At 44.6% G+C, this 14,879-nt stretch overlaps 4 non-coding genes across 4 annotated transcripts; 3 read left to right on the plus strand and 1 right to left on the minus strand.

Annotated features, from left to right (window-relative positions):
• Positions 1 to 5,754: 5,754 nt before the first annotated feature.
• On the plus strand, positions 5,755 to 5,826 carry trnad-guc (transfer RNA aspartic acid (anticodon GUC)). Its single transcript has one exon. It is a non-coding gene; the product is annotated as a tRNA-Asp (tRNA).
• A 556-nt stretch (positions 5,827 to 6,382) lies between these two features.
• trnag-gcc (transfer RNA glycine (anticodon GCC)) lies at positions 6,383 to 6,453 on the plus strand. The gene has a single exon. It is a non-coding gene; the product is annotated as a tRNA-Gly (tRNA).
• Positions 6,454 to 9,565: 3,112 nt separating this feature from the next.
• trnap-ugg (transfer RNA proline (anticodon UGG)) lies at positions 9,566 to 9,637 on the plus strand. The gene has a single exon. It is a non-coding gene; the product is annotated as a tRNA-Pro (tRNA).
• Positions 9,638 to 13,132: 3,495 nt separating this feature from the next.
• On the minus strand, positions 13,133 to 13,204 carry trnap-ugg (transfer RNA proline (anticodon UGG)). Its single transcript has one exon. It is a non-coding gene; the product is annotated as a tRNA-Pro (tRNA).
• Positions 13,205 to 14,879: the final 1,675 nt, after the last annotated feature.

Genomic DNA, 14,879 nt, shown 5'->3' on the forward strand with positions numbered 1-14,879 from the left:
CTGGAAATAACTTTAGCCTTGCTGGTACATTCAGACGGGCCATATTACACTGTACATTTGCTTATTTTTAATACACATGAGGTCCAGAAGCCATTACTCTCACTGCTGAACTGACGGAAATGTTTCTACGTAAAATGCAGCACCTCCGTCTGGAGGAAGGCTCCACAGAGAGCCTGGTAATGAGGGGATGTGGGGAAATGTTTCCAAAGGCCTCCGGGTCAGGTTAACTTTCTGTGTCAGGACTGACACTTTGCACTAACTAAAATGTAGCATCAGAACGAAGACAGGAAGTTTCAGGTGAGTTTCTGTGGCCAAGAATTACTCATCATCTCAGATTTAAGACAGGATGACTCCAATGATGGACAGAACGAGGACAGACAGGTCAACAGAAAACAGCTCCACCAACACTTTGATTCGATGGACCTAACAAACTGTCCTCGGTGGCGTTAATTAAAAACGCTGTTTGTGTGACACACAATGAGATTTCTGATCAAAGACGTCAGGATGTAAGCATGAAGCAGCCGAGCTCTGTTTATCACAGGCAGCAAACTGGCAGCTCAGACTCTCCTCCAAAAGGTGTAGCTGTTGGCAGGTGGAGGCTGGTGAGAAAACACTGTACAACAGTAATGAGAGGGGGAACACTGATGACCAGATAAATATGACAGCTAATGGAGTGGCCCTTCACAGTGTGAACTGGACTAAAGCAGCCTGCAGCCTGTTCTCTGCGCCCCGGCTGCCCTCGGCGGCCTCATGCTCTGTGAGTCCTGACAGCCACAACTCCCACAAGTTCAGTCCCCAAGATAACAAGAGGTGTCTGACTCGGTGGACTCTCCCTCTCAGCCACAGCGCTGACGGGCTTCTACACAATGTGAGCTGACAGAAACATGAGGCAGAGAGGGGAGAGGAGGAGGAGGAGGGCGGCTAATGTCGCCTGCCTGGAGACTTTTTTTGGCTTCACACAGTAAAACATGCAAATAAAAAACTGTGTGTGACTTCTTTCTAAACACACAACAGCTTTGATATTTCCACAAACAGGTGGACGTACCGCTAGGCTGTAGCTGCTTTCACTGATGTTATTAATGTGTCACAGACAGTAGCTCACAGTCAGCGTGTCCTCCATATTTCCAGCTGCTGGAATGATGTGTGTGTACATACCTGTTGTTGGTAGTGAGTGACGCAGGAACATCCCCTCCACCCACACTGGTCCTTTTTTTACACAGTGGTCACCAGGACTGTTAGCATCACCGCTAACAGGAAGGTTCTGTCATTTTAATGCTTCAGACTTCCACTCCAACCAGCCCGGCTCTCAATTCTGGTGGAAATCAGCTGAGAAGGATGTGACGCCTGCATGAAGCCAGCATTCAGAAAAGAAACAGAACATGTATCAATACCAAAGAAATTAACAGCAAGCGTCTACAGGTGAGCTCTCCTCTGACTGGCATACCTGTGGGTATCTTTGAGTTACATATTTAAGCTAGTTTACTAACACAGACGTGGCGTTTCCTTACAGCTCTTGGACAGGTTTTTTTTTTTGACGGGGGTGCTTCCTTTGCCAGCAGCTCCTCCATCTCCATGGTTACAGATGTTTCCCTCCTCCTGTCTGTGGAGACACCAGATTTAAAACTTCAGTATTCCTACAGAAAGACTGAAGCTGCACCCCGATTATCTTTCTAGAAACTAAAATAGCAGCACCATACTTTAAATGGAACCTTCCTCCAAAGTGTGAATTATTACTTTATTTAAACCATTTCCTTAGAAGGAACAGACGTGTGGCCCACAGAGACTCTGAGGTTTACTCCAGAGGAAAGGCTGTTTTTAAATTTTCTCTCACACAGTCTGATCATTTTAATTTACCCTGTATTAATCCAGGAGCCAGCACCTTATCACCCTGCAGACGGCCTGAAAAACAGCACCAACACCTCTGTTCTTTGAATTCCTGTCTCCCTGCACAGCTTACTGCAGAGGAGACAGCAGCATCACAAAGCTGTGAGTAAAACACACAAGATCTTTACGTATTTTCCACTTGTTGACAGCAAGCCTGAAGCTCTGAAGAAGAAGAAGAAGTTAACAAACCAAATAAACACTGGAAACATGGAGGACAGAAACACAGACGGGAACAGGCGCAAAGAGGAGAGCAAGACCTAAATACATGATACAGATGAACAAGGGTTAACAGGACACAGGTGAAACAATGCAGGGCGGGAGGAAGGAGGGAAAACACCAGGAAGTAAAACAGACAAGGATACACAAGGAAGCAGGACAAACCCAGGAAAACACAAACACACCAAAATAACTAGACATACCAAGGAAAGCAAGGGTTCAAATGAAAACAGACCCAACCAAACAAAGGGTCATGACAAGTGTACTAAATTACAGCTGGTTCATCCAATCAGCTGCTGAGTATTCTTTGAAAGCTGCTGTCCAAAGAACTCCAGCATGGAGAGAAGTTCCTGTCTATAGGGGGCGCCGTCCAGACTGTTCAGAGTCAATCTGCAGCACAGCCCGTACATAGACACATGAACCACCGATGGAGGTCTGTCACCATCGGTCCAATGTGAACTGACCAATCAGCAGCCATGAGCAGATAAAAGGTCATTTAGATAATCCAGTTCTAAAATATATAAATATATGATCAATACACTATTGGCCAACAGGTAACTAGATGACTGTCTCACAGCGCCCTGTAGGGGAACTGCAGCCAGCTTCTGACATGAACAGGAGGTGGACCGACTCTCTGTGGGACACTTCTGTCCCGTCCAGACCGCCAACGACGACCTCCATGATGTTCCTGTGAAAGAACCCATCTACCATGTAAACCAGCTCTCTGATCCAATCAGCAGAGGTCGATTAACTTCCTGCCGTTCTTCAGCCAGCAGCTGGAGCGGAGTGATCAATGCCAGCAGCAGCCTGAGTGGGTCTGTTAGCAGCACAGCTCAGTGTGACTCACACTGCAGGCAGAGACCCGTCAGAGCACGGACAAAGCTCTGAGGACCAAAACCAGGAGATGCTGCTGAACAGAAATCTCAGCCGGCTGCACGTGTTATTTTATGTTCTTACTGGATGATGATGATGATGATGTCTGGAAATAGAACCAAACATTCTCATCTTTACAGATTCAGAGCAGACAACAGCCCCAAAAGCTCAGAGGTCTGTTCCATGTTGTTAACACTTCCAAAGGTGTTAATTAAAATTACCTGAGGACCAGAGAAGAAACTGGAGATAACTAAAGCCAAAATCAGCCACCAGAGTCTTTTATAAATTCTTGTTAAAACAGTCTTTGAAATACAGCACCGAGATAATCATCGTTAAGATGAGAGCGGAGCTGCACCAGTGAAACACGTTTAAACCACCTAACAGATAAAACACGGTTTAAATCTTATCAAACGGACGGAGCGCTCACACATCCTGGCTCCATGTTTGTGTGGAAGTTTAGGGTAGTTCGAGACGTTTTTTTCAGGCACGTGTGTGCCGTCCTGTGGTCATAACAAAGAAAACATGGTGACGAGTCCTGACCCTCACCATGGCAACCAGAAGGTAGGATAGGTAGAAGGTTGGATGGCTGCTTTATAGCAGATGAGCAGCTGTTTCCAAACAAGTTGTGTTACTTGCAACAGCCGGACTCTGGGACAAAGTGACGTCAGCAGATGTCGGGTTGTCCTCTGAGTCTCTGAAGCAACATGCGGCTCAGCTGGAAAACAGCTTCTGATGGAGCTCTGATAGTCTGACTTCATCTCTGAGAGGAAGAAGAGGGAGAAGCCGCTGCGCAGCGCGCGGACTCTCTCCAGCAGCAAAGTGCAGAGATCATCAGAGCTCCACATGAGCTGAACATGAAGAGACACAGTCCGCTAGCAGCTCCTTCACTGTCGGCCTGCAGCGCTGCTCCCACACTCATCTGGACTCTTTCATCCACACAGAAAACACGAGCGGAACATTCAGCCTGCAGAGGAGCTGCCTTGGATTGAGTCTCCGCGGTTCTCATGGTGTGTTCAAGGACCGCCTCCTATGGCGCCAAATCGGGGTCATAAGTTTTGTTCACCTGAAAGAATAAAATTCATTCAAACACTAAAATTTGAAACTGAACATTTATGTTTTGATGTTGATTTTTTTCAGTTCAAAATTCTTTTTGAATCAACTTTGAAATTCTTTTGAATAAATTGTTTATTTTCAGGTTTCATTTCAATAATTATTTTCATATTTACCAACAACAGCAAGGGTATCCACGTCAAGTTCGTTTGATTACCGATTAAACAGACACTCAGAAAAACTGGTAAATGGAATAAAACCTGCATAAAAGGCAGAAAGCTGCCGACCAGAGCCTGTTAGCATCACGTTAGCATCACGTTAGCAAACGTAGCCTGGTGAAAGCTGACAGCGTCTTCTCCTACTGGCAAAACATTCAGCTCAACAAGTAACTGAACGCTGAGTAAACTGGCTACGCAGTGATGAAACATACTAATAATAAAAAACTCATACGTGATCAGCCTACCTGTCTGGAAGTACTGTGGCCACCGCAGCGTAGCATGTAGCCGCTTCTGCTCGGCCAGTCGTCGCCAGGTGAAGTCGTACCGATAACCACTCTTGTCTCACATCTTTCTGCATCAAGACATTTTCTGGTTGTGGCTTTTCCGACTCACTGGTAATTTCTCTGCCATATTGCGCCGTATTCGGTGTTTTCACCAGTTGAGTCTCGCTGTAACTCAGCACTGACGCTCATTACTTCTCTGGTCCGCGGTTTGAGGAGCCGCGGACACTTCAAGCTCTCTCTCCGTGGATGCAGCGGGCCAGCTGGATGTCTTTGGGCGTGATGGTGAGCCTCTTGGCGTGGATGGCGCACAGGTTGGTGTCCTCGAACAGGCCGACCAGGTGCTGGCCTCCTGCAGAGCCATGACAGCGGAGCTCTGGAAGTAGTCAGCTCCATGTTTGATTATTCTAGATGCTTTAAGGCTGTGAACCCCTCACTGCACACTTTAAACTCCGTTCTCTCTGTTTAAACACTGTCAGAGTTCAAACCTTCGTAGGAAATAAGTCCAGTATTACAGAATGAAACCAAAGATCAAACCTGTTTTCAGCAGCATTCTGCATTCTGGAGATGGACTGACACTGGTCTACGGACTATCCGGACCAGAACTCAATGAGCTGTAAGAGAAAAACAAGGTGAGAGGTGAACTGGTTATAGGAGGGACCACTGTAATGCAAACATGTGATTTGCTGATTCTGGTGTTTTTAGGTTTTGATTTAAATTTCACAAAATCATTTATTTGCATTCAATTATTTTTGATTGTAACCATATATAATTCATACTTCTGTCTGTGTTCTAAGAGTCTTAAAATATGTGGTTTCCTTTTTATTTACAGTGTGCATGTCATGTGACTTATGAACGTACAGTTTGTGCATATATATAAACAGTTTGATTTCCAGGTTGATGCAGCAACAGCTGCTGCTCTGACACCATTGTTCATGTCTTCCTCTCTCTGCACTGTGTTAACACACCTGAATGCTGCAGAGCATCTTCTTCTTTCCTGCTAAATAAATAATGGCCCTGTGGTCTGGTGGTGTCGGTTCACCTTGGACAGCGATGGACAGGAGGACAGGAAGGTCCGGCTGCTCTCAGCTGGGACCTGTGTGTGTCTGGGTGCACACACACCTGCAGTCTGCCCACAGTTACTGACGTAGCCACTCCGTCACACCCCAGCTGACACATGACCACACCAGGTGGCTGCTGCTATGACAGATGGTGTCAGCATTTGTCAGCATTCCTCGTTAGTATAGTGGATAGTATCTCCGCCTGTCACGCGGAAGACCGGGGTTCGATTCCCCGACGGGGAGAAAGACTTTTACCACCAGATAGGATGATACTGACCCTGTACATTGCTGCTGCAATAGAAAACATTTCCCAGTTTGGGATAAATAAAGTATTTGTTCTGTTCTGTTCTGTTCGACTTGTGTCTTGTGAGCTTTAGATTATATTATTTCTTGGGCTCTGTGCTCTAAGAGTCTTAAAAATATGTGGTTTCCTTTATTTACAGTGGTGCATGTCATGTGACTTTACTTATGCAACATGTATGATAATGTTCTGTCTCCTCTCATTTCCAGACGTGCAGCCAAAAACATGTGCAGTGATGATATGTGACGTATCATCATGGTCTCAGAGAGAAGAGCTGAGTGTGTCTGTTCTGATCTGTGGATGCTTGTGTCTCTTCTCCTCTGTAGTTTCTGCTTGTTGCTCCGTCACACGCCCTCTGCTGGTGAGCCGCGTCATTACACACAACCGCTCATGTAATGAGGTGAATTTATAACTTTTGACTTTATGTGGAGTAGGGATTGATTTTGGAATGAGGAGGCTGCAACCTGCGATGGCACCACTAGATGTCAGCTTTTCACAGCATTGGTGGTTCAGTGGTAGAATTCTCGCCTGCCACGCGGGAGGCCCGGGTTCGATTCCCGGCCAATGCAATGACTCTTTTAACTGAGGAACATGTGAGGGGACATATATTCACCTTCACATCTATGCTGTTGTTCAGCATGTTGTTTTTATATGTGTTAACAGACCTATCTGACTTCTGTTAACATCACTGTGACATACACACAGAGGCACTACACTTCACAGACGAGCTTCAGTGGTACAGTGCACATCACATTTGAAACAAGAGCACTTACCACTTTCTAGTTTTCTTTCAGTTTTTGTCATGTCAACAGGCATAGTTGACAATAACATCCTCACCTACAGTGTAATACTCAGAGTTTTTCATGATATCATAACAGGACATAATACATCTCTGTACATTTCTCATCTGTATATCTGCATATCTTATGGTTGCTCTGTACATAGTCTTTATTTCTACTTTATCTATTGTTATGCTGCTCAGGACCTTGTTTTCATGCTGCTGCAATGGAATGGAAGGAATGCTGACAACCAACAAAGGACATCAAGGCATCACTCAACAGAAAGAAGACAGCCTTCTTGAGTGGAGACAGAGAGGAGATGAGGAGGGCCCAGGCAGAGGTGAGGGAGAAGATTGGAGAGGGCAAGGAGAGCTACAGGAGGAAGCTGGAGAGCCAACTTGCCCGGAACAACTTGAGGGAGGTATGGAGTGGCATGCGAACCATCACCGGCCACAATAGGATCTCTGACCAGCTGATGGATGGAGATCTGCAGGAGGCCAACCAGCTGAACCTGTTTTTCAACAGGTTTGATAGTCCACTCCCTGACCACCCTCCCCCTCCCTGTGATGCACCATTAACACCTGTCTATAACAACAATGTACCTCCTCCTCCCCCTCCCCCTAACCATACTAACCAGTTTCACCTTCCCATCAATAACATCACCCTGCCCCCCTTACCCCACCTTCCATTAACAACCCCCCACCCTCCCCCATCAGATCTCTCTCTCTGCTCTTCTGTGTCCACAGTTACCATCACCACAGAAGATGTGAGGAGGGAGTTCAGTCGCCTACGACCGGGAAAAGCTGCAGGACCGGATGGACTCAGCCCCAGAGTTCTCAGGGACTGTGCCACACAGCTGTGTGGGGTCTTCCAGCACATCTTCTCCCTGAGTCTGGGCCTGATGACTGTCCCTGCCCTGTGGAAGACAACATGCCTTGTTCCTGTGCCCAAGACCAAACATCCAAGCACACACAGCGACTACAGACCAGTTGCTCTGACTTCACATGTGATGAAGTCTCTGGAGAGGCTGGTCCTGAAACACCTGCGTGCTGTTGTGGAACCATCGCTGGACCCCCTGCAGTTTGCTTACCAGCCCCGTATTGGAGTGGAGGACGCCATCATCTACCTGCTGCACAGAGCACACACCTACTTGGAGGAGGCAGGTAACACTGTTAGAATCATGTTCTTTGATTTTTCCAGTGCGTTTAACACCGTGCAGCCTGCCCTTTTGAATATGAAGCTCCTGGACATGCAGGTAGAGACCCCACTGGACACCTGGATCACTAACTATCTTACAGGTCGACCACAATTTGTGAGGCTGAGGAACACCGTCTCGGACACGATAGTGAGCAGCACGGGGGCACCCCAGGGCACGGTACTGTCTCCATTCCTGTTCACACTCTATACATCGGACTTCAGACACTGCTCACAGTCCTGCCACCTGCAGAAGTTCTCGGATGATTCTGCCATTGTGGGCTGTACCAGCAGAGGTCGGGAGGCGGAGTATATGAGTGTGGTGGACAGCTTCGTGGAGTGGTGCAGACAGAACCACCTGCAACTGAATGTCACAAAGACAAGAGAGCTGGTGGTGGACTTCAGGAAGCACCAGACACTCCCTAACCCGGTCAGCATCAAGGGTACCAACGTGGACATTGTGGACAGCTACAAATACCTGGGTGTCCACATTGACCACAAACTGGACTGGTCCACAAACACAGAGGCAATATACAGGAAGGGACAGAGTCGCCTGTATCTACTGAGGAGACTCAGGTCCTTTAACGTCTGCCAGACCATGCTGCAGATGTTTTACCACTCGGTGGTCTCCAGCGTCATCTTCTACGCTGTAGTGTGCTGGGGCAGCAGGATGAAGACGGCCGACACCAACAGACTCAACAAGCTCATTAGGAAGGCTGGCTCGGTGCTGGGAGTGGAGCTGGAGTCTGTGGTGGAGGTGACGGAGAGGAGGATACTGAGGAAACTCCTCAGTATTCGTAACAACACGTCTCACCCCCTGCACGACACACTGCTGTCCTACAGGAGCACATTCAGCGGTAGACTGAGACTACCGAGGAGCAGCACAGAACGCCACAGGAGGTCCTTCCTGCCAGTGGCCATCAGACTGTATAACTCCTCCCCTTTCTGTAGGGAGAAGCGCTAGATAATCATGTCAGGCATCACTGTCATTCCCTCCACTGGTCTATATTTATGTTTACTTAGCACCTTACATCTCCATATTTGTATCCATGTATCATATATTGTGCTCATACTGCGTACTGTACTCTTATTTTGGATTATAGTGACACTTATACTCTGTACTTAACTGCATTTAATGTAACTTGATACCTCTGGCACAAGAATTTCCTTCGGGATTAATAAAGTTTTATCTTATCTTATCTCTTATCTTATCTTAGGTCATAGCAGCAGTCACCTGATGAGGTCATGTATCAGCTGAACTCAATTAAATTGAATTTTCCATCCAATAAATGCAGCAGAAATAGAAACAGTAAGGTGCATAAAATTCCTCCAGGACATAAACCTTTGCATTTCAATATACCAAATTAAGTTGGATGAAACCCCCACATCGCTGGGCTCCTGTCTTCAGAACGTGTAAGCTGCCCTCCTATAGGGTTAAAAAACACAAACACACAACACTCATGTTGATCCTGAGCATCACATAAACATGTGAATCTTTCATTAATATTGAAGTTCCTCCTTTGTTCTGGGAAACTTACAGAAGCTTCTTTGAGAAGTGGTTCAGCTGGGCCATGAACTTCAATGCAGCGGCTTTATATTCCTAACCAGAAATCTTTGTTCATAACTTTACCAATGTCAAACTAAGAAGAACATGTGCTTTGTGTTGTTCTTCCACTGACTGAAACATGAAAAAAAAGCTGTCACACATGGCTCGTTGGTCTAGGGGTATGATTCTCGCTTTGGGTGCGAGAGGTCCCGGGTTCAAATCCCGGACGAGCCCTCATCTTTGAACTTCAGTAGATAGGATGGCTGCTTCATGTTTACATTTACAGCACATAAGTTCATATTCCAACTTAGTCCCTGTAAACAGCTGTCTGCTCAAACTCTTAGAAGCAATCATTCTAGAACTGCACTGCACTGAGGACCAATGTCCAGGGAGAGCTGAGGAAGAAGTACAGGGGCTGTAAGGCAGGAGTGAAAGTAGAGGCTGCATGTAGACATTTTAAGCCAGTGATCCCCTCGGCAATAATAAGGAATGTCACCTCAGCTGGGCCATGAACTTCAATGCAGCGGCTTTGTGGTGATCTGCAAGAAGTCATCATTCACCTTGAAAACAGTAGTAGCACAAAACAGTATTGTTAGTTGTAGTTACTCTCACACAGAATTGAATGGCTATAAAGAAATGTGAGTTTTCATTTTACATTAATTAATTAATTACCAATTAATTAATTAATTACCAATTAATTAATAATTAATTGAATTTTTGCTCGTATCAAATGAATAAACTCCGATCTTTATTTACGGACTCCACAGCAAGATAGGAAACATTACAACAGCGAAGTCTCCTCCAGCAGATATTGGAAAGAATTCCACTCAGCCGAGAATCCGCGGTACGTTTAGTCATTGTGCTGCTTACGACCAAACGAAGCGCTGGAAGAACGTAACGTAGGTTGATTTGCACAGACACACATTTAAATGTGAAATTGTCCGGTTTGTTTATTTGTTTGTTTTTTCTGCTGCTGTTCTACAGTCTGAGTGAAAACATGCACTAGTGTGGGACATATTCCAGTCACAGGTTCATTTGCGCAGACACATGTTTTAACTTTAATAATCACTGATGTGACTTTTCTGAACTTTGTTTGTCTATTTGTCTGTTTAATTTTAATGTTGACATGCTTTGTGACCTTAAGATAAAAACATTTGAAGGACAAAGTTACTTTAAATGTTTGCTTCATTATTATTTTGAAGCAGGAAATGTGAGTTTTCATTTTACATTAATTAATTAATTACCAATTAATTAATTAATTACCAATTAATTAATAATTAATTGAATTTTTGCTCGTATCAAATGAATAAACTCCGATCTTTATTTACGGACTCCACAGCAAGATAGGAAACATTACAACAGCGAAGTCTCCTCCAGCAGATATTGGAAAGAATTCCACTCAGCCGAGAATCCGCGGTACGTTTAGTCATTGTGCTGCTTACGACCAAACGAAGCGCTGGAAGAACGTAACGTAGGTTGATTTGCACAGACACACATTTAAATGTGAAATTGTCCGGTTTGTTTATTTGTTTGTTTTTTCTGCTGCTGTTCTACAGTCTGAGTGAAAACATGCACTAGTGTGGGAGATATTCCAGTCACAGGTTCATTTGCGCAGACACATGTTTTAACTTTAATAATCACTGATGTGACTTTTCTGAACTTTGTTTGTCTATTTGTCTGTTTAATTTTAATGTTGACATGCTTTGTGACCTTAAGATAAAAACATTTGAAGGACAAAGTTACTTTAAATGTTTGCTTCATTATTATTTTGAAGCAGTTTGTGCCTCAATATTATCAATACATATTTCCATGGCTGGTTGGTGCCTAATCACCAGCTTAGCCTGTTAGAATGAAGTAGTTAACTTGACTGATGATTTGTCGGTATCATGCTAGAACACTGTGCCAATTTAGAGTCAAAAACATGTAAGTGCAACTGTCATCAATTAATCGTCAAATTAATCGTTATCGGCTAAATGCCACAATTAATCGTGATTAATTTTTTTGCCAATATCGCCCAACCCTAATCAGTATATATAGTAATAATATGAAGTAGTTGAGATTTCCTGTGGATTTTAACAGGTTGTTAAACTATTTTACCTACAGAAGTAAACACTTAATGACTATTTCAGAGACAGATTCAACAAAAACTCGGTGACAAACTAATTACAAGTGAAACAACAGTTTTGTCAAACATACTGGTGCTGCTACACTAACAGCCTCCATATCTGAGGCCTTCTCTCATTTACAGAGACAAAAAACTGGCAAATCCCATAGAAAAATGAACCAAACTGCTTAATGCAGATAATACTGAAACACTAAAAATACTAACTTACAAAAAGATGCATGTCCTTATTTTTATTTGCTTATAAAACTGCTGAATTCACAACAAACCTTGTGGATGTGTTTATAATGATGCCCTGCCTCATCTGCTGCATCAGTGTTTCCCTGTTCATATAATGCTCCACTGTGTCCTGACGGTCCATCACATGTGTTTTATTCTTGCTGATAAGAATATGAGCAGGTGGCTGTGCACTGGCTCGGCGAGGCTGAAGCTAGCAGGCTAACAGGAGCTAACCTGGCCTTATTACAACATGGGTTAATGCTGAAAACAACTCTAACTCTCCGTGTCTTTGTTAGAATCTCCTCATGTCCATTGTGTGTGGGGAGGCAGCAGAAAAGGCAACAACATGTCATCAGACAAATAATACCATCTACTGTAACTGGAAGTAAACAGCAGCTTCCTCCCAACTTTTCTAAGTTGATTTAACATCAACCAAACGTCACCTGGGGCCATGTGACAAACAGTAAGGCTTCAGCATGAGCTGGACTTTGTGGGATGACACTGACGTTACCTCCTCCAGCTTCGACCAGCACTGACGGTTCTCTTTACGGTGTTTTACGCTCGCTCGAAGAAAGCCACTGGCTTTGTTAGGTCCGTTACTATAGTAACGGTATTGCAGCGCTGTGGTAACCAGGAAAACATGGAGTGGATTTCAGTGGTGAGGTTATTCTCTTACGAACTTAGTGGAACAGAGTTTTTCACGAGCAATCGAGACAGCATTAGGTGGAGTTTCCTACTCACTAAATGTGGGGGGGTCCAAACGGGCCGTTTTAAAATGTGGGGGGGCACGTCCCCCTCTGATATAATGGTAGCGACGCCTATGGATTTAGTAGTAGCCTAATCCACGTATTAAAGTACATCTGCATGCAGGTGGTCCCCTTACAATAGAACACGTTTATACCTTTTCCTTTTACTAAACAAAGTCATTTCAGCACGTTTACAGGTCTCCCCTGCTGTCTGTCACGTACGGCACAGTTCCAGCCCGATGCACACCCAGCAGCACAGACACACACGCAGGGGAGCAGGCACCCACCAGCAGACAAAAACGATATAAAAAATAAAATATATCGTGAAAATATGCCGACTGCTTCACTTCAATAAATCGCGACTGTATTGTTTCACATTAACTACACTTAAGCACTGGCTGTACCCCTGCATACAAGTGCTGCTTAGGCTAACACAGAGCCTTTACTTCCGACGTTAGTCCTCAGTGCAAAGACTTCTTCTCTTGAAGAAACAATATCAGTTCTAGAATGATTGCTTCTAGGAGTTTGAGCAGACTGCTGTTTACAGGGTCTAAATTGGAATATGAACCTATTTGGGTTGAAGATTATTCCTGTAAATGTAAACATGAGACAGACATCCAATCTACTGAATTTCAAAGATAAGGGCTCGTCCGGGATTTGAACCCGGGACCTCTCGCACCCAAAGCGAGAATCATACCCCTAGACCAACGAGCCACATGTGACTTCTTGCTTTTCATGTTTCAGTTGGTGGAAGAACAACACAAAGCACATGTTTTTCTTAGTTTGACATTGGTTAAGATATGTACAAAGATTTCTGGTTAGGAATATATAGTGTTGCTCCTGAAGAGGGACTTGAACCCTGGGCCCTCAGATTAAAAGTCTGATTTCCTGCAAGATCCACCCACAGAGATCCTGAACACATAAAACTCAGATTCCCAACCAGAATAGTAGCAGAACTGAAGACACCACTTGGAGGAGTGTCTTCAAAAACCAATCCTTGAGTCCAATGTACCAACCAGCACACAGTAAGTGAAACAGGCATGTCCACGCTTCAACAATGAAAACACAGATTGGCCGTATGGGGATCGAGCTAATCGGTCGAGCCCTATTGATTAAATGATGTTATGATGTTATTCGGGAATTCTGCCTATCATTCCGGAATACTGATGTCTATACTGGAATGCTACTGTTTATTCTGGATTTCTGCATTTCATTCCAAAATTTTGTCTTTCATTATGGACTGCTTTTCATTCTGGAATGGTGTCTTTCATTCCGCAAATCTGCTTTTCATTCTGTTAGCTGACTTTTGTCCTGGAATGTTGCCTTCCATTTTGGAACGCACGCTTCCATGACATCACAGGCCGCTGTTGGGTTAGGGGTTTAATCCCAGAATTTTGTCTACCATTCCAGGATCCTGCCTATCATTCTGGAGTGGGTGGATGGATGTCTATTCCAGGATGCTCTCATTCTAGATTTCTGCCTTTCATTTGGGAATGCTTTCTTCCATTCTGGGATGCTTTTCATTCCAGAATGATGTCTTGCTGACTTCTGTTCCACTATACAGTGTTATTCGGGAATTCTGCCTATCATTCCAGAATACTGATGTCTATTCTGGAATGCTGCCACTTATTCTGGATTACTGCCTTTCATTCCGGAAATTTGAATTTCATTCTGGAATGCTTTTCATTCCGAAATGCTGCCTTTCATTCTGCAAGTCTGCTTTTCTTCCAAGGCGCTGTGTTAAGGTTGCAGTCTCCACTGCAGGACAATCCTGAGACAGAAACTGGTTCACCCAAAGGATAAAACTCCCAGGGAGAAACACAGCAATATCATATATGCAGTCCAGTGCAGTGAGGAATGCTCTGATCTGTACATTGGAGAAACTAAACAACCACTCCACAGAAGAATGGCTCAGCACAGGAGAGCCACCTCCTCAGGACAAGACTCAGCTGTTCACCTCCACCTCAAAGACAAAGGACACTCCTTTGAGGACAACAATGTTCACATTTTAGACAGAGAGGAAGTCAAGGAAGCCATCTATGTTAAGCTGGTAAAACCTTCTCGAGGTGGTGGCCTCATCTTTCTACCACATACAAAGCAGTTATTTCATCCATTCCCAGGAAGTTTCACTCCAAGTCACATGCTAACAGCAAGAACAATGGGCTGTCTACCAGCAGTCTCATAGTCGTTAGCCAGTCATTAGACACACCTGGCACAGGCAGCCAGATCATCACAGGTAGTTATGGAAACATTTAGTGCTATTGTTTGTGAGTTTTATCCAGACCACCCACTGAGGTCTGCAACCACATATAAACCATGTTTCCCCACCAACAGATCAACAACTGATGAAGCTGCTTGGATGAGCAGCGAAACCTCTTCAGGAAAACTC

Source organism: Parambassis ranga, unplaced genomic scaffold, assembly GCF_900634625.1.
Source record: "Parambassis ranga unplaced genomic scaffold, fParRan2.1 scaffold_31_arrow_ctg1, whole genome shotgun sequence".
NCBI lineage: Eukaryota > Metazoa > Chordata > Actinopteri > Ambassidae > Parambassis > Parambassis ranga.